The sequence below is a fragment of the Xenopus tropicalis genome, chromosome 3 (genome assembly GCF_000004195.4).
Source record: "Xenopus tropicalis strain Nigerian chromosome 3, UCB_Xtro_10.0, whole genome shotgun sequence".
Lineage (NCBI taxonomy): Eukaryota > Metazoa > Chordata > Amphibia > Anura > Pipidae > Xenopus > Xenopus tropicalis.
The window spans coordinates 106,169,767-106,195,244 of record NC_030679.2 but is presented as its reverse complement, the minus strand read 5'-3'; the positions used below and the strand labels follow the sequence as shown (position 1 = coordinate 106,195,244).

Sequence of the window (25,478 nt, the reverse complement as noted above, 5' to 3'; positions counted from 1 at the left end):
CTCTTTCCAACATCAACTATCTCCTAGATTCTAATACAATTGTTTGGCCCTAGAGCCAAACAATCATATTAGATCGATATTAGTTGTGGTTCAACCAACGCTTAGCTTCTACCTTTGCTAAAATGCATTGCAATGTCAGGGTTGTCCATTTAAAGGCTATGGACAGCGATATCCTTCCACCACCCTCAGCCTGCCTAGGATCCCTAAATAATTTTTTTTGGGACATCACTAATTCAATAGGATGTGGCCAATTATTAGTTATCCTTCTAGGAAAACATAAGGCAACCCTTGAAAACATCAGTGTCAGAGCCCAGCACACTGTCTATGATCTGACAAGTTTATAGTTGGATAACTAAAAGACTGTTGTTCTGAACTATAACCCTTATAATTCCTTGAATACTTTGTACATGAAGGATGAACAAAGGAGCCCTTGTTCTGACACTGGTTTTGCCAGTGTGAAATTCAGGTGGCCCTATCTACCATGCTCTGAGTCTGTACTCCCTTGTATACATTAAAGTTATATACAAGCACACCATAACAAGTACCATTCTCCCTCTAGTATCTATGTTTGTGCTCCCAGTTCCCAAAGTATCTGGATTCTTTGCAAGTCTAGTAGACACTTGAGAAAAAGGAGTCTGGGGCTACACAAAAAGGGCAGGTGCAAGGCACTGAGCCATATTTAACTATAAGGTAGTGCACAAAGTCTTCTTTGTATGAAAAAATAAGTAGCATTCTACTCAATACCTAGCAACTGCCCTGTTTCGTAGGCTCCATTTTCTGAAGCCAGTATGTCCTTGTTCCACTGCAGGAATCTCTTTGCAATACTTTCTGTTATTAGTATCAGTGCTGTTTGCTGATTCCTCTTTCTTTGCTGATGGCACAATGCCTTACAGCCAAGCAACTACATATGTGTGTGTGTCTTTAGCTGTATTTTAGTACAGTTACCAACTGTATCTAGGACCATCATAATAGCTCTGACTGACATATTTCAACCACGGGGGTCAAGTATTTATCACTCAGGAATGGATTGATCACATTGATTAGTGTCATTTCTCACCTTGCAGCATAATTAAGAGATCATCAGTGTAACAACTAACAATAGATCTTTTGTATGTCTTGGGAAGACATTCTCCATTGCCTAACCAACACATAGGCTAGCATCGGAGCACACACTGCTCCCACTGGTTAGCATGTTTGTGCTGTAAATATGTTATGCTCTATGCACTCCTTTTGTTGAATCAAATATGGATTTGCTGAGATACTGATATAGGCTGAAGAAGAGAGGGCATTTGTCTTAGTTCCCAGCACCAATAAGTGCCAGTAAACATACACTGTTTAATAGCAGTTATTTGCTTGTAGTATGTATCAGGGTGATATACACTACAAACCTCCAGTAAGGTGCAATATTATGTAATATAATTTTGAGGAAAATATTGTTGTTACTTTTCTTTTTTAAATGAAGCAGTGCATTTCCTATTAATCATTGGACTGCCTCAAATGCCTTTCAGCCAAACAACAACAGTGATATCTTGCTTTATGGCTGGGATTCACATTATAAACTCAATAATCTCACAACACTCGTTGTCAGTATCAATGATCTTTTATTTAAAAAGCTTCTTCATAGGTTTGTTATGATAAAACAAGGACTCTTTAGGTTAATGCAGGCAGACTTAAGAGACTTAAGTGTAGATGGAGCTCTGGAAATAAATTGCAAACTTGACAACTGTAATTCTGCAGCTGTACCCTTCTACTGCATTCCATAGGTTATATTGTTGTATTGTTGAAAGCTAAATAATTATATTTATGCTGAAGCTAGAATGGCTCAGTGCCATTGGTCAGATGGGGAAGTCTGCGATTTTAGGGTAAACAGGTTGCAGATTAAAGGAGAATGCAAGTCAAAATGTAAAAAGCATACTGCCCATAGTCCTCCTATTGTTTAGTAAAAACGCCACACTTTTGGCTCACCTAATCAAATATTTACTCAGTCACACTTACTTCACATTTTCTAGAATAGGCAGCCATCTCTAAAAATGTATTTTCCCTTCCTTTCCCTCCTTGCTTCATACTGCACATGTGTTTCATTCCCTCCTCCCCTCCCCTCTGCCAGATCCGCTTCTGATTGGCTGGTGGGCATGTGTAGCTCAGAACAGGAGACAGGATCAAGTTACACACATGTGCATTGCTACTGAAGGCTACTGCCGCTGGCACCTACAGGAAGGGGAGAGAGATTTCAGTGATGTCACTGTAGTCTTCACACTGCTGTAGGCTGCCAGCACCATATCTCAGAGAAGCAAGCAGGGGTCTGGGAATTTAGATATGCAGTAAGTACTTAAAAAGAATGCCTTTAGACTTACTTTTAATTTATATTAACCTTTCCTTGTCCTTTAAAGTGCAGCTGCAAAGCAACTCTAAACACCCACTTGGTATTTGTTTTGTCCTTTGCCACAGTGTGCTGCTAAGTAGTTTTCCAATCCTATGAATTCCAATAATATGGAATAGCACAATATCAGATAGATAAGTGACTGTACTGGAGATGGGGGATTGCAGATTTGGTCCCTAATACATTTTGTTGCATTTAGGTGTACCCAGGCCCAATCTGGCAATATGTCGATTCAGGCAAATGCCAGACAGGTTGCTGTAAGATGCCACAGACAGTCACTATTTATTGGGCTGGTGTGGGGGCTCTTTGGGCCTCTGTGAAATGCCAGGGCCTATTTAAACTTAGTCCAGGGCTGGGTGTACCTTATGAAATGCATAACTCTGATTAGTATAAGATGTATAATCATACAAGGCCCAACATTTTTAAGCATGAGCCCAATATTAAATTAGATAGTAAGAAATTTATATTGTCCTTTACCTGCAGTTACATTGTCCTTTAACTGCATCAGATTCACAAGCCTTACCCCAGTTTCATAAATAACTTTGACAAAAATACACTTTGACGTTACATTGCCGTCCCGGGTGGCACTTTAATGGATTTGGACTACTATTTAAGAATCACATCAGTTTCTAGGAACCATTTATGACAATGTGAACTTGCTGAGAGAGACCTCCTAAACATACAGAGGCAGAATAACATGGCAGCAGAGAGCAGATAAAGACCAAACGGCTCATGTAAATCTACTGACACATATTTATTATTTAAATGTGATTTCATTTGCAAGAACAGCACTTTCCCAAGGCCTTGGGCTGCAGAGATGCTAATTATTTTCCACTAAAGCTCTCTGATGTTTCAGGTGTGAGCTGCAGGATTGATTATTAAATGAATGCAATTAGGGAATACTACTTAGAAGGTGTTTTGTAGAGGGAAACCATTATCTTAAAACTCTGCTCATTTCTTAAATTCTAGTGAGCTTTTGTTCCTATAACAGACACATTATTTAGATTATCAGATGGGGTTGGTATTATCATGCAAGTCATGATGTTTATTTTTTATACTTAGGCAGGCCCTAAGAAGGACTGGGATGAATTATGCAGTACAAGAAGATGGAAAACGCTTTCCTGCATTAAAGGTAATATGTGCTGTATTTTATAACCTGGACTAACTGCACAAGCCTAAAGTTTCAGAATCTCTATAACAGTAATGATCCAGGCCTTAGAAGTTGTGCACAAGTGGGCACCATCTTAAATTTTGTTAGGAGTGTTAGTGACACTTCTCATGCTCAGTGGGCTCTGGGCAGCTGTTTAGAAGCTAAGCTTAGGGGTCGACGCAAATTATCAAGCAAAAAATGAGGGGCACCTGTCAAAGAAGCTGATACTATAGGGCTGATTATTACATTCTGATACAAACTGCACAGGTTTCAGAGAAACCCTGCCATGAAAACCTATCAGCCTTGTATTGTGCCATTTACGGTATATTCTATATATACAGTATATTGTGAGTGTGTCCCTAAGTCTAGTAAGTGACAGCAGCACAGAGCATGTGCAAGGAATCAGCAGAGAAGAAGATGGGGAGCTACTGGGGTATCTTTGGGGGTACGGGTCTTCCCTGCTCAAGGGTAGTTGTGCCTTTAAGCAGAAATTGTAGGGAATGCTGCATGTGGGTTACAAAACATGCTTTTACTAGCATTCATATATCAGCCCTACAATGCAATACTGTTCACAGTGAATATAAGGTTAATAGAGTTGCTATCTCTGCTCTAATGAAACATACCTGAAGGATGTGTAATTTACAGTACATTGCTGTGATATGAAATAAGCAGTGTGAAACTAGAGAAATAGGAGCTGTGAACCTGCCTAAAACTGGGACTGATCTAGAGGAATTTCACCTTTACATGGCAAATGTTCAGCACCCTATATCAGGTGCTAATGGGAATGGAAAAGAAAGCATTTTGCTGTATGTCTCTAGCATTTTCGTAGTCGTTTTTTCTGTTTAGAACCATGTTGCTAACAGTGCAAGATTTCTGCATTCTTTTTTCATTTGCTTTTGTTAAGTCTCTCAGTCTCAGGTTGTCAATAGCCTATTGGCCAGATATGCATCTCTGGAGTCAGGCATGTATTTGCAACAGGCATGGTACAGCACAGACACTGTATTGTATTTGTATATATTTATACATATGCTCAAACTATGCATTGAAAGTTAAAGCTGCCTGGGCAGAAAAAAAGCTGTCAACTCGGCACCTCCAGATAAAATCAGTAGCTTATCGTCCCTGTATTTGGTGTACAGGACTGCCTATGCGACCATCCTCTAGCCAAAAATCAGGCAATGCAAACCCTGCCCAACCAGTCCCTGTCACCCCACAGCATGATTCAATGCTGCACAAAATTGCACAAAGAGCCACTCATTCTCTACCACATGAGACAGCGCAAACAGTATACTTTTAGACTTTAAATTGTTGAGGGGTGCCCACTGCACTTGCTCAGAGAGCTATTCACCCTAAGACTGGCCTGACTGAAACTCAACAAACCTGATTGTTAACTATGAAACATATTTACTATGACCAGTCCTTATGATGGATATAGCTCCTATGTGGCAGGAACACAAAGCAATAACATGATCAACACTTTTCCATATACCATTGTCTGTTTTACACTGCAATTGTACTTTGGGAAGACAAATTTATGTCAGAATATGTGCATGGAATCACTTGGAAGAATATGTTTCTGCATACAATGTCAAAGTCTCATTGACAAACTGCTTTAGTCTTTTCTGGCAAATAGCATTGCAGATTATCTGCTTGCAATGCAAAGTGATCAGCCTATCAGATCTGTGCATTGGCACTATAAGAAATATTATTGGTTTTCATCAGCTGCAAGGAATGTTAAAAGGAGTCATTTCCATGAATATTAAGGTTTCTCTACTTAAATAAGTGATCCCTGTGGACTACAGTTGTCCCTGTGGCACAAAGAAACTGGATCTCCTTAGAAATAACTTATCACATCCTTCTGGAATGCCATACCTATTATGCACTGCAACGGCTGCCCCCATAAACCTACTATGAAACAGATTTTCAAGTGAATAGAGGAAATTTGATTTATTAATTTTACAAACAACGTCCCTATATAAATACAAGACACCTGAGGCTCCTCCCTGTATAATGATTTTTCCCCTAAAAGCAGTTACGCTGGTACTGGGACTTGCATATGAAACCTATTAAGGAGAAAATATTAAGGTAAACATGAACATTTTTTCCATTTCCCTTGGATATTTCCACACAGCAATCACCCAAGTAATAAAAACACAGAGGGCTTCATATTACAGAAAAAACACAAATGTATTTCTCACAGCCCACAGCCTGTAGCACTTTTGCAACTGAAGCAACCTCTTGAAATTGTCTTCCGTCCAGAATATCTTAATGTTATGAGACAACTGGCAATGAAAATCAGATCACAAGCTCAGAAGCTCTTCCGCTGTTATGTGCTGAGCTTTCATCTGTTGTGGTGCCTATTCTCCTCCTCTATGACTTTCCTTTTATTTCACATTCAGTGATCCTGCCCTATTTAGGGTCTGCTGGGTACATTCACTTTACAGATTTTTTGCTTATGGTATAAATCCTTCTGCAAGCGCTTAGAATCGCTTTATATTATTCCATTACATTAAGTGGATATGTTTATTGCAGAGTTTAGTTGCATCTTACTGAGATTAAGGTTTCCATGCTCTCCCCAATAGAATAATAGCAAAAGCACTGCATTTGATCAATTAAATGGGTGTAAATTATTTTGGACAGAACAGAATACCCCAGCTAATACAAACCTTATGCAATAGCCAGGGCTGTATTTATACAGTGGAGGAAATAATTATTTGACCCCTCACTGATTTTGTAAGTTTGTCCAATGACAAAGAAATGAAAAGTCTCAGAACAGTATCATTTCAATGGTAGGTTTATTTTAACAGTGGCAGATAGCACATCAAAAGGAAAATCGAAAAAATAACTTTAAATAAAAGATAGCAACTGATTTGCATTTCATTGAGTGAAATAAGTTTTTGAACCAAAAAAAAAAAAGACTTAATACTTAGTGGAAAAACCCTTGTTTGCAAGCACAGAGGTCAAACGTTTCTTGTAATTGATGACCAAGTTTGCGCACATTTTAGGAGGAATGTTGGTCCACTCCTCTTTGCAGATCATCTCTAAATCCCTAAGGTTTCGAGGCTGTCTCTGTGCAACTCTGAGCTTGAGCTCCCTCCATAGGTTTTCTATTGGATTAAGGTCCGGAGACTGACTAGGCCACTCCATGACCTTAATGTGCTTCTTCTTGAGCCACTCCTTTGTTGCCTTTGCTGTATGTTTTGGGTCATTGTCGTGCTGGAACACCCATCCACGACCCATTTTCAGTTTCCTGGCAGAGGGAAGGAGGTTGTCGTTCAGGATTTCACGATACATGGCTCCGTCCATTTTCCCGTTAATGCGAATAAGTTGTCCTGTGCCCTTAGCAGAAAAACACCCCCAAAGCAAAATGTTTCCACCCCCATGCTTGACGGTGGGGACGGTGTTTTGGGGGTCATAGGCAGCATTTTTCTTCCTCCAAACACAGCGAGTTGAGTTAATGCCAAAGAGCTCTATTTTGGTCTCATCAGACCACAGCACCTTCTCCCAGTCACTCACAGAATCATTCAGGTGTTCATTGGCAAACTTCAGACGGGCCTGCACATGTGCCTTCTTGAGCAGGGGGACCTTGCGAGCCCTGCAGGATTTTAATCCATTGCGGTGTAATGTGTTTCCAATGGTTTTCTTGGTGACTGTGGTCCCTGCTAATTTGAGGTCATTAACTAACTCCTCCCGTGTAGTTCTAGGATGCTTTTTCACCTTTCTCAGAATCATTGACACCCCACGAGGTGAGATCTTGCGTGGAGCCCCAGAGCGAGGTCGATTGATGGTCATTTTGTGCTCCTTCCATTTTCGAACAATCGCACCTACAGTTGTCACCTTCTCTCCCAGCTTCTTGCTAATGGTTTTGTAGCCCATTCCAGCCTTGTGCAGGTCTACAATTTTGTCTCTGACATCCTTGGACAGCTCTTTGGTCTTTCCCATGTTGGAGAGTTTGGAGTCTGCTTGATTGATTGATTCTGTGGACAGGTGTCTTTTATACAGGTGACTAGTTAAGACAGGTGTCCTTAATGAGGTTGACTAATTGAGTAGAAGTGTCTAACCACTCTGTGGGAGCCAGAACTCTTAATGGTTGGTAGGGGTTCAAAAACTTATTTCACTCAATGAAATGCAAATCAGTTACTATCTTTTATTTAAAGTTATTTTTTCGATTTTCCTTTTGATGTGCTATCTGCCACTGTTAAAATAAACCTACCATTGAAATGATACTGTTCTGAGACTTTTCATTTCTTTGTCATTGGACAAACTTACAAAATCAGTGAGGGGTCAAATAATTATTTCCTCCACTGTATATGGGCACTAGAGGGCTTGGGCCTAGGGCAGCAGCTTTAGGGGGACAGCCCTTGGGTGCCTATATAGTTGAACATTTTAAATAAATAAATAAATAAAAAGCCTTCCCAGCATTCACCACTTGATACTTGTGCAAATCCAGCAGTGGAGTTGGGGAGGGTAAGGGTGCAAAGGGTGATGGCAGGCAGAAATGAGGTCACGTGCAGCTGTGCAAGGGACACCACTACCGCAACCTGGGAGGCACAATTAAGTTCGGTGCCTAGGGTGGAACCGGATCTAAATACCTAAATATGGCAACATATTTCCATGCTCTTTTCAGATGCACATATGCTGATACGAAAAGTCTTCAAGCACACAATTTATAGTATTATAATCTGTTTAAAGAGCAATTGTCACTATAAACAAGCTGAAATGGAGGCTTAAAGGTGACCATACAGGGTAGATTTTAGTTACAAATTCAGCTCCTTCAGACTGAGTCACCAGCTTATCTGCCCATGTATGGAACACTACTACAGGCTGGGTTTACTGGATATGAACTCTGGTCTTTTTTCAACCCTATGTAACTATGTAACTAACCGACCATTATCTGGCTAATTTGAAGTAAAGATGGCAGTGCCCATGACCCTGTTGTGCCATTGTTGCACCACATGATGAAGCAGCGGCGCATGACATTATTGCGCCCTGTTTAAGCACAAAAATTTGAAATTAATAGATGAGTTCAATGCCCTAATATAGGACTTCTTAATTAAGCTCCTGGGTTTGCCCGTAAATACGCAGGGAAATGAGTGAACTGGGCGGCGTCATAGGTGAAGCAAAGGTGGGCCGATATTTATAAAGGGTCTTCAGCAGAGAGGGTTAGGGAAGGGCGGGATTTAGAAGTCATAACAAAGTTACGGGCAAGTACATTTCTGGTAAATTTGTAATACCAGTGCCGACTCTAACTGGTGATTCATTCTTTATAGCATCACATAGGAGGAGGGGGTGGTTAAGGCAAGCATGCAAAAAGGAAAGAGCTGCAAGGAATAATTTTTGATGCCAGAAAAAGAAACTGCATAATTGAGGGATCATCCAAATAAGTAGAGTTTTTCTTGATAAAAATATTCATGAACAAAATTCCTTGAAGCTGCGAGAGTTCAGCTTGGGCCTTTCACAGTCTGGAAATAAGTTGTTTTTGTCATATTTGTATTTTTGAACCATATCAAAGGAATGGGCAGTGAGTAAGTCACAGCACTCAGGAATGTCTGCACGTTCTTTAGCTACCAGTTCATTTGGCCAAGAAATGTGATCTCAAAAATGTACCAATTAAAACTGGCAATACAATAACAGACTAATGAAGAACATTGCATTTCCCCATTAGAGTGAATGGTCTTTGAGGAAGGTCTTTATCATATGCATTTATCATGTATGCATTTTATTATGAAGAATGGTCTGCTGCTTACTTTACAACACTAAAACACTTTTGCCATAAAGTTTGAATAAAAAAGGCTTCTGAATGCCGGTGAACTGGTAGATGTTAAACAAAGGAGACAAAAGGTAAAAATGACTTTGACAACACCTGAATTACACTTGTATAAGGGCCTTTACTCCTGCTGCACAGCGCATGTCTTGCACTAAATATTCGCTTAAGGCAAATTCAATGTGTTGCTTGCACTGAAAAAACTTTACTGGACCGCTACAATTTAGCACCTTAAGCTGGCCAAACACAGATAGATCCTGCTGATTTGGTCACCCACAAAGGAGAGCCGAATCTAACTCTGGCAGGGGTGCTGCTGCCATGAAGCAATTTCAGAATCTTGCCCCAGGCAGCAGAAGAGCCACTCCTGGTAACTTTAACAGTCAAAATTCAGATTTTTGATTTGAAATTGTGGCTCTTCTAGTGCAGAGAACACAACCGCACGCTCTGCACTAGTGCTGCAGCCCCCACTCGACCCACACCATAGCTCCAAACACTGGGGAAAAGCACTGGGGAAAAGCATTGGAAAGTCCACCTCAGGGTGGCCATAAGGGGTGAATCGCCCCCTGGGCCAGTGACCGAATCATATTTGAGGCCAAGAGGATCACATCAACACACCAATGTGGTCTTTAATCCAACTGGATTGTCAACCCTGCCTGATTTTCAGCCAGATATCAGTTGGCAGGCTGTTCAGCGAGCACCAAACAAGAGCCAATGAGCTTCTGACTTGTGTGGAGGGGCCACACTTTCCCTAGTGCTCAAACAGAGAGAACTTCTGCCTGAAAAGGAGCACTTAGACCTGCAGCAGTTCTATAAAGCAGGTAGGTAATGAACATAGCGAACAAAATGAAGGACTGTGCCTGTTTTATTGAACTTTGCACATTGCCTTTCTGTTTATGCATGACCCCTTATGTGCCAAAGCAATATGCAAGTTAGTAAACTAGATAAGTAACTGAGGAAATAAGGAACAATGTAGAAACAGCTAAGACTGAGCTGAATATGAAGACATAAGAAAAAATTACTCTGAACCTGGCTATAATAGTTTCTTTCCACTACCACGTCTTGATTTTAATGGTATACTTTTTATTTCTAAATTACACATTTACACATATTTACATTGGTGTGTAGGCAGCCATCTCAGTGCATTGTGCTTTCAGAAGGAGCCAGCGCTACACATTAGAACTGCTTTCAGGTAACCTATTGTTTCTCCTACTCCCATGTAACTGGAGGAGTCCCAAGCTGGACTTGGATTTCTTACTATTGAGTGCTATTCCGATATCTACTGGGAGCTGCTATCTTGCTCCCTTCCCATTGTTCTGCTGATTGGCTGCTGGGAGGGGGGATATCACTCCAACTTGCAGCTCAGCAGTAAAGTGTGACTGAAGTTTATCTGAGCACAGGTCACATGACTGTGGCGCTCCAGGGAATGAAGAATATGGCTAGCCCCGATTCTTTTGTCACACTGTAAGGCCTGTTATTTTCTGTTTCATTACAGGTTTAGAGGTCATGTGTTTTTATATTGTAAAGGTTCAGTTCTTTTATTAGTCTCAGCTAAACTTCCTGTTCTCTTCCACTCAAAGCTAAATCAAATACAGACCTTCCATAATAAGCCCTTCCAGATAAAGGCTAAGCAACACAATGGCTCATTTACAATGATCCAGGTAGAGTGCAAAGGGGCAGGGCGGGGGAAGGCATGTAGGTGTCCTCCCCTGTCACCCCTTCCTTGCATGTCATTCTGGGGGTAAACCATACCCTTGCTGCCAAGCAGTAAAAACAGGGCTGAGCTGCACCTCAAGATGCTTCTCTTTGCTCAAAGCATCAGATGTTTGATCCGGAGCTCTTTGCAGAGAGCTACAACTGAAGGGGATCAAGTGTCAGTTAGTGACGGGCAAATACTTTCACTGTAAAATTACGCACTTTGCCATTGGTGACTTTTTTGCATCAAAAAATTGGCATTGACTTTAATGCATATGGAGTGAGAAAAAATGCCCACTAACTTAACTGCATTTGGAGTGAGAAAAAAAACCCATTGACTTTACTGCATTTGCAGTGAGAAAAAAAAGTTTTGCACATAAAAAAGTGAAAAGAGCCTTGAGTGCATTTCTTGAATTTTTCAGCAGTTCTGTGAATTTTCCAGCAAAATGTGACAGATTCGCTCACACTATTGCTAGTAAATTTGCACTTGTGCCCCCAAGGGTTGCAAATGACCCATGCTGTCTTTGAAAACATTTGCTCCTATCATCAGTTTTATATCACTAAATCATTGTATATATAAAATATAATAGATATATTAGAGTCCCTACCGTAAACCATTGCTGCTGTTTCATGCAAGAATTGAAGTTAAAGCATACACACAGGCACCACAAAATGATATTCAAGCTAGTTAGTATTTGGTCAGAAACGCCTGTTCCTTTCCCAATGCCACTCAGTCCAGTTGAGTGTTGCCTGCCCTCTAGAATAATATCCTGCCCATCTATAAGATTAAACTACAGTTTATATCCAAGCGGATTATTCACTCTATAGCAGCACTTTGTTTCTAAATGTAAGTCTCCTGTAAGACTGCAACTTTTGCAGCATATTTTTAATTTTTCTATATAGAGATTTGAAAGATTTGGTATTCACTAAAACACAAGAATTGGGCAAGAATACTTGAATACAAGGCACGGTGTCTGCCTCCAATCTATATTTTATTTATAAGGATAAAAAGAAATAAGAGCTGCCTGAAAATGTGTGCAGAACATTCAAGATTGAAATAAGATTAGTTAATTCTCATTGATAGCCTGAAGACTTCTTCTAAAACATAGTTCAGCCGGTGAGCACTTCACTAGAAGAAATATAGGGCAAGGACACTACACTTCCCTGGTTAGATGTCTGTTACTAGAGCTTAAAGGATTACTGTCAAATTAGAAATATTTGTTCCTGAAAACTCCAGCAGTTACAAGATATAGTTCAGCTGCTCTCAGCAATAGACTTGGACCCAGCACAAGGTGCAGAAGCAACAAACATTGGGTGGAGAGTAAGTACTAAGTGCATGGGCCCTAGGGGTAGTAACTTGGCTCTTCTTAGCACCCCAGTACTTTCACCCTGCCCATATCAAATGAGTTCTAGTGTCAAACCTGTTGCTGGAATTTACGTGTTATGGCCCATAGTTCATTTTTGGCAAAAGAACAGCAGTCATGCCTTGCTTGATGGCATAAATTCTAGATATACACTCAGGCATGGCACTAAATGCTTTAAAGCCCCAGCAGTGATATGGCTATAAAGAGTCACAAGAGACCTGCATCTAAACTCAAGGTAATGGGTGTCATGGGTTATTTCATATTTACTATGCCATTTTGACTCTGCCCATTTTACTATTACTCTTATTCTTCTTATTTTTTTAAGTATGTTTATTATTTTCTGGTATTTATATAACGCCAGCACACTTCACATCATAAATTTGCTGAAACAGTTCAGCTTTTAAAGAAATACTGCTGATACCACTTTATTAAGGGAAACTTATATACATCTCTCATTAAGTATAATGTAGCCCTATGCATACTAGATACACAATAATTGTGGCAAAAATTGTAATGGGAAGCGTGGGACGGGTAGTCCTATTGCAAATTGCCTCCCAAGCATATCAATGGGATCACACTGAATGATACAGAGAGTATTACAAGAGTGATTCTGTAATTCGTTTATATTTCGATACAATGTTTAGAATGGAAACAGTTTTCCTGGGGAAGAACTAATAAGTACAAAGTCACATTTAATTTGTTCTTTATCCAAGTACAGGTTTCTCCCAGCAAGCAGATTTAGATTCTACAGAAGAATGGCTGGTGTAAGGAACTGTGATTATTACACACCATAAATACAATCTGTAGCAATCAACCCACTGGGAACATGGGGTAAGCTTAATTTTGGCATGCTAAGATAAGATAGTACTGCATAGAACAGATTTCTCTAGGGCCAAATTGTAATAATCCACATTAAAGATACAGAAAGTGTGGTCTTAAAGGGGTGGGTTACCTTCTGGTTAACTTTTAGGGGGAGATTTATTAAGACATGAACGCTCCAAGCGTATTTTCGCCGATTTTTTTCACGCTTGCGTGACTTTTTCGTATGTCCGCACGACTTTTTCATATGCTTTCACGACTTTTTCGTATGCCTGCGCGAAAAATTTCGGAAAGGTTCTGCCTCTGTTTACAATCGTTCGGTATGAAAATTTTGTGACTTTTGGATCGCCAATACGATATTATCGTGACTAATACGTTTTTTTCGGAAGTATTTTTGTGATCCTCAGATATTATCGTATCCAATCTAAATTTTTCCCATTCAGGATTTGAACTTGTGTTTTAATGAATTGGCCCCTTAGTGTTATAAAATTGCCTATTTTTATCAATGTTACAACTGATTCTCATTTTGTATTGCTTTATAATTATTTGCCTTCCTCTTCTAACTCTTTCAAGCTTTGACATGGGGGTCACTGACCCCAGCAGCCAAAAAACTATTCTTCTCTGAGGCTACAAGGTTATTGTTATTTTTTCTAACTTTCTATTTAGGTCCTCTTCTATTCCTATTCCTTTCTCTCTTTCAAACCACTGCCACTAAGTTAATTTGGACCCTAGCAACCAGATAGCTGTTGAAATTCCAAACTGGAGAGCTGCAGCACAAAAAGATAAATAATTAAAAAATGCAAATACAAATTGTGAATTGTTTCAGAATAGCATTCTCTACATCATACTAAAAGTTCATTTAAAGGTTAATAACCCCTCTAAAGGAAAACTATACCCCAACTATACCCCCAGAATGAATACTTAACCAACAGAAAGTTTATATTATATTAAATGTTACCAAACTGAAATATATATATCAGTAAATACTGCCTTTTTCCCTTGAGCCACCATTTAGTGATGGGCTGAGGGCTCCCTCAGAGATCAGCTGACAGGAAATAATGCAGCTCTAACTGTAACAGGAAGTAGTGTGGGAGTAAAAGACAGAACTAACATGTATGTGTGCCCTTTGTTTCCTTGTGTGTATCATGAATTGTATGATCCCAGGGGGTGTCTGACTATAACCAATTTTTTACCTGTCTTGTATCAGTTATTGGTTGCTTTGCAAGTAGTTCTGTATATCCAATGTATAAACCCACTTATAGTACAGCACTGCGCAATATGTTGGGGCTTTATAAATATGTAAGATGTAATGTAATGTAGGAATACTTTATAGTTTTAAACTGACTCTGTGGGAAATTGGTTTCTCCAAGCTCCATCATTACTTAGCCAGTCTTTTAAGCAGGGTTGGGAGCAATCTATCAATCAACATACACATTAGTGTTTTTTGTCTGGGAGAAAACACCACAGAGAGGGGGGGGTCTTTCTATGAACTAAATGCATAGAAGTCAATGTGCCAGTACATACTGCTGTCTCATAAGAGGCCTGCAAACACACAATGTTTTCTTGCATTAACTTGCTGCTGAAAGCTATTTTTGTGTTTCTGATCTGTTTATAGAGGAAAACTGCCTCTGTTTTTTCACCTGGTACCAGCTGAAATAAAAGGCATTTTTCTTTAAAATGTTAATGAGGGTGAAAGCTTAATATTCTAGTATGGGATTATTCCCATCCACAAGGCAGAGTGGTCCCCAAATGGTTTGATGAGCGTAAAATGATGTAATGAGCATGGCTGACCTCACTGTACCCGTATGGATTGGCACCTGAGACAGAATTCATCACCAGCAAAACAGCTGCACACTAAGGGGCATATTTATTATGCTGTGTAAAAGACAGCGAGAAAATTCGCCACACATCGCCAGGCTTCGCCATGTAAAAACGGCGTAAAATCGGCGTAATTTTTTTACGCGTTTTTTCTTCCACCTTCCACGGCGTAATATCCGGCGTTCAGACGGCGATCTTTTCCATTTATTTGACACAGCTTTTTACTCGTTTTTTTCGGCGAATTCGTTTTACACAGCAAAATAAATACGCCCCAAGATTGTGTGGCCCAATTATAGTGGCCCAGCACCCTATTAAAGAAAATCTATACCCTCAAACAATGTAGGTGTCTCTAAAAATATATTGCATAAAACTGCTCACATGTAAAACCCTGGCTCATCTAAAGAAACCATTTTCATAAAAAAAAATTGTTTTTCATTGTACTGGGTAATACTAAATAGAAAATCCCCTATAGGGATCTCTCACACATTAAATGGAGTGTGGTACAATACCACTATGTGGTTCATCACTATATGCTCATATAGACAAAGAGCATGCAGGTAGTGATGAGCAAAATTTTCCAGCAGGCATGGATTTGCAGCGAGTTTCTGTGTTTCACCAATGGCAGAAAATGGGGCCAAAAAAAGTTGGGCTTGTCAATGATGTACGTCAAAAAAATTGTCTCACCCATCATTTTTTTTACCTGCACAACAAAATTTTTTTGACACGAGTCATTTTAGTGTTTCAGGTTTTTTTTTTTTTAAAGTTTAGCAATTTTTTTCAGTGAAGAGAAACGGGACAGATTCACTCATCACTATACACAGGTTAATTAAACACTGTACTGTACATGTAGAGTTTAATACTAGTAAATACTCTCTGGGGCTTTTCTGAATTACTTTCAGCAAAACACCTCAGCTTATTAATTCTGTCAGATAGCCTTACTCGCACCAAAGTTTCGTGCAGTAATCGGTGTGTGGATGATTGGAGACAGGGGACTGATATTGGTAAAAGCCTTGGATATGAGTCATCCCCACTACTGGGAAGGACTGAAAACTTTGATTGGGTGCCTTTAAAGATGCCCAAACATTGGAACGTTAATGTGGAATCGTCAGATGGGGTAAAGAATTCCTTTGCTTTTACCTGCATATCTGAGGATTCAGCACTTAATGTTAGTAGAGTGGACAAACAATCTTTCCTACAACCAATGGTCGTGGGAAAGATCATAATTGTAGTGTGTGGCCACTTTAAGGTTAACATAGTGGAGTATTAACCCCACTTGGGCTATTTGGCTTCCTACCATGAACTGCCTATTGGTCCTAAAAAAGTCAGCTGAGGGTCTAATCCTTATTTGACCCTATGATTGACCTGTGATCTGCCTGCCTCAGACTGGAGACGCTCCCTAATATAGAGGAAAATAAAAGAGACTGTTCTAGAACACTGTACTTCAGCATATATTGTAATGAAGTTTACAACATCCTTTGTGACCACGCACTCAGAATTAGTGGGACTTCCATAAAATCATCCACTACTTCTTTCAAAGCAAGCCTGCAGGTTGGTTTCTCATTCCCTATACTTACAAAGTGGCTGCATAGGGGCACAGTTTGGCAGGGATACCCTGATTACTATATCCCTCAATAGTTAGGATGTTACAATCAAATTTCTTTTATCCAAATTGTCATTTGATCTTCAAGTATATTTAATTGGAAAACCATATAAAATATGCCCCCACCAACTTTCTTTTTGAGTCTAAATTTATATAAATCAACCAACAGAGTATTCTCAACTTATTTGAATCATAATCAAGATTATGCTTTTCAGCTGGTGGATATCTTCAAGAGCTTGATGATTTCTGATTGTCTTGCAGTGTAATCACTAGAAAATTGCTCCACAATAGTCTCTGATGCCATCTGGTTCCACCTGAATCTAAAGCATGGGGGAAAATACAGTCGTATAGCCAGCTGTATTCCACTGACCACCCAGAATCTGAGTTCTGAAGCTTTAGCCAAGGCAGAGCTTACTATAGCAAAGTATCTGAGTGCCGAGGCTGGCAGCCATGGAGCAAAGACAAAATAAAAGTATGTGAGCCAGGCAACATATGGCAACCAACACTGCAATTAGTGAGCTCCATCTTTCTTCAGTGTAATGAGAGGTGAACTGTTACTGGTGAGGCCAGATGGGGTTATAGCTGATCACAAGAACCAGTGAGTGACATAAACAAGTGTAGCCACTTTAGACACCCCATGGGCAGCTCATTACTTTGGTAACATTTCAGTCTGGTTTACAGCAAATTACATAGTGGTCTCCACATGCAGAGGTACATTAAAGCGTTTAAGCCAGTAATCACATGCACGCTTCCATCTAATCTGAAGTAATCTTTGCTAATTTGCATTTAAACTCATTGTAAAAGAAAAATGATTATCTTAAAAATATGTTCAGAAGAGTAATGCAGTAGGCTTGTGTCATGTGTGTGCTTTATACTATTTCTATGCAAAATTAGGAGGATTCAGTGGGACTTTCTTACTAATGAGCAAACTCCAATAAGCTCTGCAAGGATAAGAACTAGACAGTTGCATCACATAACACTGGCACATTACTAATATACACAATTTACTATCTAAAAGGAGTTGGGGATATATAACACAAAATCCTTGTCAACCTGTCATCAAGAGCAAATACAAGATGGGCTTGTTTGATTAATAACATGGAAAAATCTATCTGTGCCTCACTTAGCTGGCAACCCTATAGCCCACTACTATATTCTCTGTTCCTCTGATATAGTCCACTTCACCTCTTCTAAGCCCTGGTCATAAGGCTTAGGTATTGGATAGACCTGGGCTACAGGGAGCTTGATGTGCATGGAGTGAGAAACAGACCAAAGCCAGACTAATTTAGTCACCTTTTATGAGGAGGTGGGTAGGAACCTCGATGCTGGAATGGCAGTTGATGTCATCTACTTGGACTTTGCTAAAGCGTTTGATACAGTACCTCACAGAAGGTTAATGATCAAATTAAGGAATATTGGCCTAGAACATAATATTTGTAATTGGATAGAGAACTGGCTGAAGGATAGAGTACAAAGAGTGGTGGTAAATGGAACATTTTCTAATTGGACCAGTGTGGTTAGTGGAGTACCGCAGGGGTCAGTCCTTGGTCCTTTGCTTTTTAACTTGTTTATTAATGACCTGGAGGTGGGCATAGACAGTACTGTTTCTATTTTTGCTGATGACACAAAATTGTGCAAAACTATAAGTTCCATGCAGGATGCTGCCGCTTTGCAGAGCGATTTGACAAAATTAGATAACTGGGCAGCAAACTGGAAAATGAGGTTCAATGTTGATAAGTGCAAAGTTATGCACTTTGGTAGAAATAATATAAACGCAAACTATCTACTGAATGGTAGTTTGTTGGGGATATCTGTAATGGAGAAGGATCTAGGGGTTTTTGTTGATAACAAGATGTCTAATTCCAGGCAGTGTCATTCTGTGGCTACTAAAGCAAATAAAGTGCTGCTTGTATAAAAAAGGGCATTGACTCAAGGGATGAAAACATAATTTTGCCCATTTATAGGTCCCTGGTAAGGCCTCACCTTGAGTATGCGGTGCAGTTTTGGGCTCCAGTCCTTAAGAAGGATATTAATGAGCTGGAGAAAGTGCAGAGACGTGCAACTAAACTGGTAAAGGGGATGGAAGATTTAAGCTATGAGGTGAGACTGTCGAGGTTGAGGTTGTTTTCTCTGGAAAAGAGGCGCTTGCGAGGGGACATGATTACTCTGTACAAGTACATTAGAGGGGATTATAGGCAGATGGGGGATGTTCTTTTTTCCCATAAAAACAATCAACACACCAGAGGTCACCCCTTTAGATTAGAGGAACGGAGCTTCCATTTGAAGCAGCGTAGGTGGTTTTTCATGGTGAGGGCAGTGAGGTTGGGGAATGCCCTTCCTAGAGATGTGGTAATGGCAGATTCTGTTAATGCCTTTAAGAGGAGCCTGGATGAGTTCTTGAACAATCAGAATATCCAAGGCTATTGTGATACTAATATCTAGTTAGTACTAGTGGTTGTATTTATAGTTTATGTATGTGAGTGTATAGATTGGTAGGTGTGGGTTAGGTGTGCTGGGTTTACTTGGATGGGTTGAACTTGATGGACACTGGTCTTTTTTCAACCCTATGTAACTATGTAACTATGTAAAGCCCACTGCTAATGGCATGCTGTGGGCCACTTGTAGTTTTTTCCTTTGACTGAAAGTGATAAATTGTAATTTCTGCTTTTTGTTGCAGCAGATATTTGTTGACAATCTGTATAGCAGTGAATTAGTGTGTTTGCTGTCACTCTTAATAAAGCAGTGATCCTCAAACTAATTTCACCAAGGCTCCACTTGCTTATTAAAGGCAACACCTGGCCTCACCCATTTTGAAACATCACTACCAAAATTACATTTAACTTTAAAGATGGCAACATTATTACTGCTACCTAATTACCTTTTTACATTGCCTCAACAATAATAGGTTTAAATAGAACAACACAAGGGAGGGGGCAACTCTGCCCAGAACACAGGGCTGGCCTCAAAGTTTTGGGGATGATTGCTGAACAAAGCATTTCTGCCATATTTACTTGGTTGTTTTGAGAAACAGGTTGTGTCCCAAGTGGTAAAGGAAAAAAATGAGCATTTCCCCATAAAGAATAGGTAAAACCCAATTGGAAACATGATATCATTTCCTGAGAACATCCTTTATGAGTTCTGCTCTCTAGACATTTCCCTAATATCAGTAAACAATAGGTGACCTTTGGTGCAGGGCTGTGACATTTGAGAAATGCATTATATCTGCAACTTCATAGCATGATGTGATTCAAATAACAGAGCGTAGATGTGTCCTGCATTATGATACTGTCACCTCCAAACATTGCCTGTAAACAAAAAAGGCTGTCTCTATATTAGAGCAAATGCTATCAACAACACATTAACTGATCACCCCAACTGCAACATTAACAGGAAGTCAACTTAGCTGTAGAGACCTCAAATGAACTCACTATTTATAGAGTGAAAAATAAGCAGAGAGACATGATATGATGGAAACTCAAAAATAGACTGAAAGACACAACTATAAACAAAAATATATTATAAACAGGGATCATAATAATCAGACTTGAACTTGGAACAGTCAAGATAAGAAAAAGATCTTTACAGAAATGGCTGTGAATTCCGTCATCCAGGAGTTTATATAGTTTAGTAGTCGAATAGAGGAAAATTTGTACACTTAGGGGGATCTCTGGGAAAAGACAGTAATGAAGTTCAAGTGGTTAGTTTAGAAGCTTTTATGGAATGGCTGTATTATATCAGAGTCAGAATTCTGTATTTTTTTTGGACACTACAGACTCTTATTTTCTTCTTCCTTTCCTGTGCACACAAATGTCTAAAGCTGTTGGTTATGGGCACAAGGAAGTCATTTCCATGCTGGCTGTGGGCAGCACGTAGCACTGACAGGCAGGAGGCATTGGTGTGTTCTCACTGTAGCCCCTCCTTTGTGCCAGCACTCTGCATCGCCCACAGCAAGCATTAATAGGCAAATGCCTTCCCATTCTAGGGACCCTCAAATGCCTCCAGCACACAGGACTCGTAATAAACACCTACCAGCAAGGAGTGGCAGAAGGAGGAAGCATTTGCAGGCTTACATAGTAGGTTAGTGGATAGCACTGCTTCCTTTCAGCACTGGGGTTCTTAGCTCATTTACAACCTGGGCACTAGGTTCAAGAAGTTTGTATGTTCTCCATGTGTCTGGGTTTCCTCCAAAAACATACAGGCAGGTTAATTTGCTGTGACCCTAGTCATTGCCCCTAGTTTGTGTGTGTATTAGGCAAATGGGACAGTGAAGCTCCAATGGGACAAAATGTGTTTTTTTAAATAAAATATAAGAATAGTATGATGTACATGGTGATGTTCTAAGACAATAGGCAATTGGACTTTGTTTTATTATTCCATTTTTATTTTGAAATGTTACAATATTTGTCCTGTAGCTATTACATTTGAAATTAAACCATTCACACTTACAGACTGGAAGATAAAAAGAAATAATGGGAATTGGAGTATATGCTCAGTATTAATCTTATTTTTTTTAAAAATGCACAAAAGTAACAAAAAGTACCAATTATAAATCATCCCAAAACATCACGTTCCACAATGACTGCAACCAAAGACCAATCCTATCAATATTTAGTCTATACTGGTGAACAAAAATAAGGTTAGCATTTTCTAATGAGCTCTGAGCATTCTCATTGTAAAAACAATAGAGAATTATTATTGATTAGAGTCATTTAATATCAGATTTCCAGATGGCTACAATAATTTGAATGTTACGCTGATATTTATATGGCTATAAATGCCCCTTTTTTTCTCACAATTGCTTATAGTCAAGGCAACTGCAGTTTAAGCTTTCAATTAATTTGCCAGACCATAGCAGGTACTTTTGTGTGTGGACAGACTTTTAGCAGAATTCTGATGTGAGGGTTAGGCCAATAGCACAATAGGTGCTTTGACAACAATTTCCGCCTGGTGGAAAACAGCGGCGGTCAAAAGACCCTTGTCTGCCTGTCACTGTCCCTGATGCTAATAAATGGAAAGCACACTGGCTGTCGTACACAGAGCAGTGACAGGTGGACCTTTACTGTCAAAATACTCAGGCAAGTGCCCGATTGCTGGCATAACAGAGATGGACAAACCATTAGGCCCTTAGCCTTAAACATCCTTCCAACTGATGAGCAGTTCTGCTCCCCTCGGTCCATTCTGCAGTTGGCTTTGTGAACTCATGTATATTATGAAATAATATTCTAGTATATTTTATGCTGATAATAATAGCGATGTTTAACCTTGACCCATCTTTCCCTCATTGTTGATCCTATTCAGTGTTGCCTGCAACCATTTGGAACACCCCACAGATGAGATTTGGTTATTATTGTTTCAATTTACTGCCCAGATATATGTACTGGTGGCCAGCTTTAATACCTATCATCCCCACTCCATTGCTTTCGAAGCATGCTGTAATGGGTGAAGTCTAACAGCTGTACAGATAAAGTGCTGAAGGTAGAGCTTCCCACACAGAGAAGTCACTGAGAATTCTCTGTCCTGTATATAGATCCTGGAGCCATAGGTCAGAAAGCTACTCAACGTCAAACACTGACTCATATTACACATCCATTTTCTGTTAAAATATCACATGCCCACTACTAACAACTAAACAGAATATCACAATCTCATCTTTATATGGTCAGTGGTCTCTTTAGCGATCCATATGATTTACAGTAAGGGCTGCATTTCAGGGGCCTACCAAACTCAAAGTGACCTTGCCCAGAAGCATATCACTTCATCACAATGACCTGAACATATTTACAGAATCTGCTCACTGCCATTTTTATATTATAAGAGATGTTTATATAACAATATAATATTTTATTTTCTCTGGATTGTGGTGCCACCTTGTGATTAAAAGAAACAAACAGAACAAGGGGGTCTGCAAAGTGGTGTGAGGAAGAGAAAGCTGTTACTGTAAATCAGGTATTTAATATCTGACAAATATACTGTATAATGTCAGTTTAGCTTGTGTTTAGGGTGCCAAGTGGAGTCTTAGCTTTATACGCTTCCATTTATGAGTTGCAACTTGGCCACCAGGGGTTGCTTCTCCCCTATTTGGTTTTGGGTCTCAGAGCCAATTCCTTTCCAGCCTTGCCATAAAACTACTCTAATTCCTAAAAATAGTGCTTCTGTACAGACCCCAAAACAATGTATTATGTAATCTTACCCCCATTACATATAAACATTAGCATAGCGAAAGGCTTACTACAAGCCACCTTGCTATTAATAACAGATGAACCACTGAGAGGAGTGGGGGAAAAGGCATATTTGCCGTGTTTCTAGGAAGATAATTGAAATGAAGCTAGCAGATGATAGAGTCTCACTCCCCTCCTTGCACAGGGTTGGAAGGTAGCAGGAGCTGCAGGCAGTCTCACACTCTGACCCCCCTGTTCCACTGTCACATCTCATACAGAGAGACAAGAAACCTCTGCTAGCTGAACAGCTGTCTCTTTCTAAGGATTGTCCAGTTCACCGCTTCCAGACATCAGCAATGCTTTTTTTTCCCCTGAAATCAGCATTGCCCACTTCAGCATGGGTTCCAAGTCAGGCCTTGTAGGGAGGGGGGTAGGATTAAAAGAAATGGCCAAGTTGAATACCTTCTTCTGCTTCTTCTGTCGACAAAGATTCACAAAATGCTTTTGTTCAGGCAGGGCTATTTCTTCTCAGCCACATAATCCGAAGTGATCCTAATAATGGGTCACGGTTCAGTACAGTCGCTGTGCATGGCGGCATCACCCAAACAAATGTGTAGCTTATCAGGACAGAGGCATGGAATTATTAAATACACTTTTGCAAAAGGCAAGGTCTGTTCAGTACTATTCATAACGCTACATTGTAATGAATGCAAAAGAAAGGGGCACTATTGATGAGTGAGCAAGTAATAGGCAAATGACAGAGCTTTGTATTTGGGTAATCCCTAGGCAGCAAGAGGAGCTGGAGGAACGCAGCCAAGGTTAGCATGTTGCTTGGAGGAACAATAGCATCATGGGTTGCTTTTCATAGGATTGATGCCAGTTTCTTGCTGCAGGTGCACTTGTGGTGTGGCCACAGGAGGGAAGCAATAACCAACATCCTTTCCTATTCAAGTCACAATCAAAAGAGTGCTTGTAATTTAGAGGCTTGCTGGCGGAGCCCAGCCCATATGGAAGCTGCTGGGCACAGAGCAGAAAGTGGTACGGTGGGGGGACCAGCATGCATTCGGTCTATTCATCAATATACCTAAATTGATGTTGATTTTGTCTCTTAATGTGTTTTTATTTCATGTGAACAACAAAGAATCACACTCAGAGGACACCCATTTGGTCTAATTGCCAGGCAACAATTACACGCGCCTCCCAAGGAAATTCTGCACATATAAGAAATCTAAATGGTGATGAATGCAGAAGATGCAACGTTCGGCAACATGATCTCCACGGATTGTAAGTCACTGGGTAACATCTATTGTGTTTCCCTTTCATTTTTTGTCTATGACATGAATAGCAAATTGCTTTAACGCTGCACAGATGGAATCTGCTGCCATGGCTTGTAATACATTAATTTAAGGGTTCTACATTTATAAACTGCCCTGGCAACAAAGAAGTTAATAACAATAGCAAAGCAATGTTGGATATACTACACGCTGCATCCTAGCTCACTCAAAGAACAATCCTCCAGCAATTTAGATGCCAAGTTAGAGTAACACTTGGATGTGTAACGTTTGGTCCAAGCATATTTTGGCTGTCATAGAAGTCCAACAATAGCTGCAAAGCCACATAATAACCAATTGCACTGCATGTTAGATAAACCTGTTTGCAGTTGCAGGCAATCCCATGGTTGTCCATTACCTAATAAGTCCCTGCATTTAGTTATTATGAAGTTACAGAGCAGTTACTATGCAGGTGAATGAGCATGGATGAATAAGTATCCCCGGCATGAATCGTACATTTGAACAATAACCATCCAGCTAAACAGATGTCTTTAATATGAAGTGCTGCAGATGGGAAGAGCTAGGAGCAAGAGCTTGATGGCAATTCAGACAAGTAGGTAGGGGGCAAAGAGGAAGGAACTTACATTGGCACGTTGTTCAAGCGCTTGGCAACCTCAGAGTGATATCTCTTAAAATCCAGGTGATGCATGGACCCCAGGCTTTATGGAAGAACATGGATAAGTGGAAGACTAGAATATCCTCTTTTTTACTGCATGAGGCAGCACACACAGCGCTAAGCCTCCCAGAACAAAGGGGTTCAATAAGCATATGAGTCACCTCGGTGCAACAGAACCCAAACCTAGAGAATAGCCGTGAGTAACCCAGCCATCCCTGCACTGCACTTCCTCACAGCAACATTAAGCATGCCTGTCGTATTGCATCTGTCCATTCCAGGGATGTGTTTATCATGTGTATCATGCAAATGATCCAGTGCTTTATACAATAAGACATCTACACACCTACATGTGTGTCTTGTTTTGCACCTACTATTTTGCAAAGTACAATATAAACAAAAATTACCAATAAAAGTATCACTGCAGAGCTACGAACTGTCCTTGTTTTTCTCACCCTACAGGAGAATGATGTATAATTCTGTTAATGTATACTTTCCATTAATTCATACTATACAATGTTCCTGTGTACTCCACACTGGCGGTCTCCATGCAGTCTCCATTGGCTACTGGTCTGAGAAATAGAAGACAAAAACGGAGGGGTTCAGAATAAAAGTACTTGCTCTTTCTTTATATAAAAATAATGTTCCATTTCTGTTCCATGGAAATTTTACAGTTGCTATATGGGGTTATTCCCTGTAATAGTTCAAGTTTTATTATGATAAACTTGGGCATTTAATTGTATCAATGCATTGTAGTCATGGATCTGTTAATGTGTTTCTGCCTCAAGCAAC

At 39.9% G+C, this 25,478-nt stretch overlaps 1 long non-coding RNA gene across 2 annotated transcripts; it reads left to right on the top strand.

The window, feature by feature from the left end:
- Positions 1 to 20,539: 20,539 nt before the first annotated feature.
- LOC108646180 lies at positions 20,540 to 25,139 on the top strand. Of its 2 annotated transcripts, none has more exons than XR_004222043.1 (3): positions 20,540 to 20,657; positions 23,884 to 24,026; positions 24,714 to 25,139. It is a non-coding gene; the product is annotated as an uncharacterized LOC108646180 (long non-coding RNA). The 2 variants fall into 2 exon arrangements; XR_001924239.2 differs by lacking the exon at positions 20,540 to 20,657 and adding an exon at positions 22,975 to 23,780 and having other exon boundaries at positions 24,714 to 25,112.
- Positions 25,140 to 25,478: the final 339 nt, after the last annotated feature.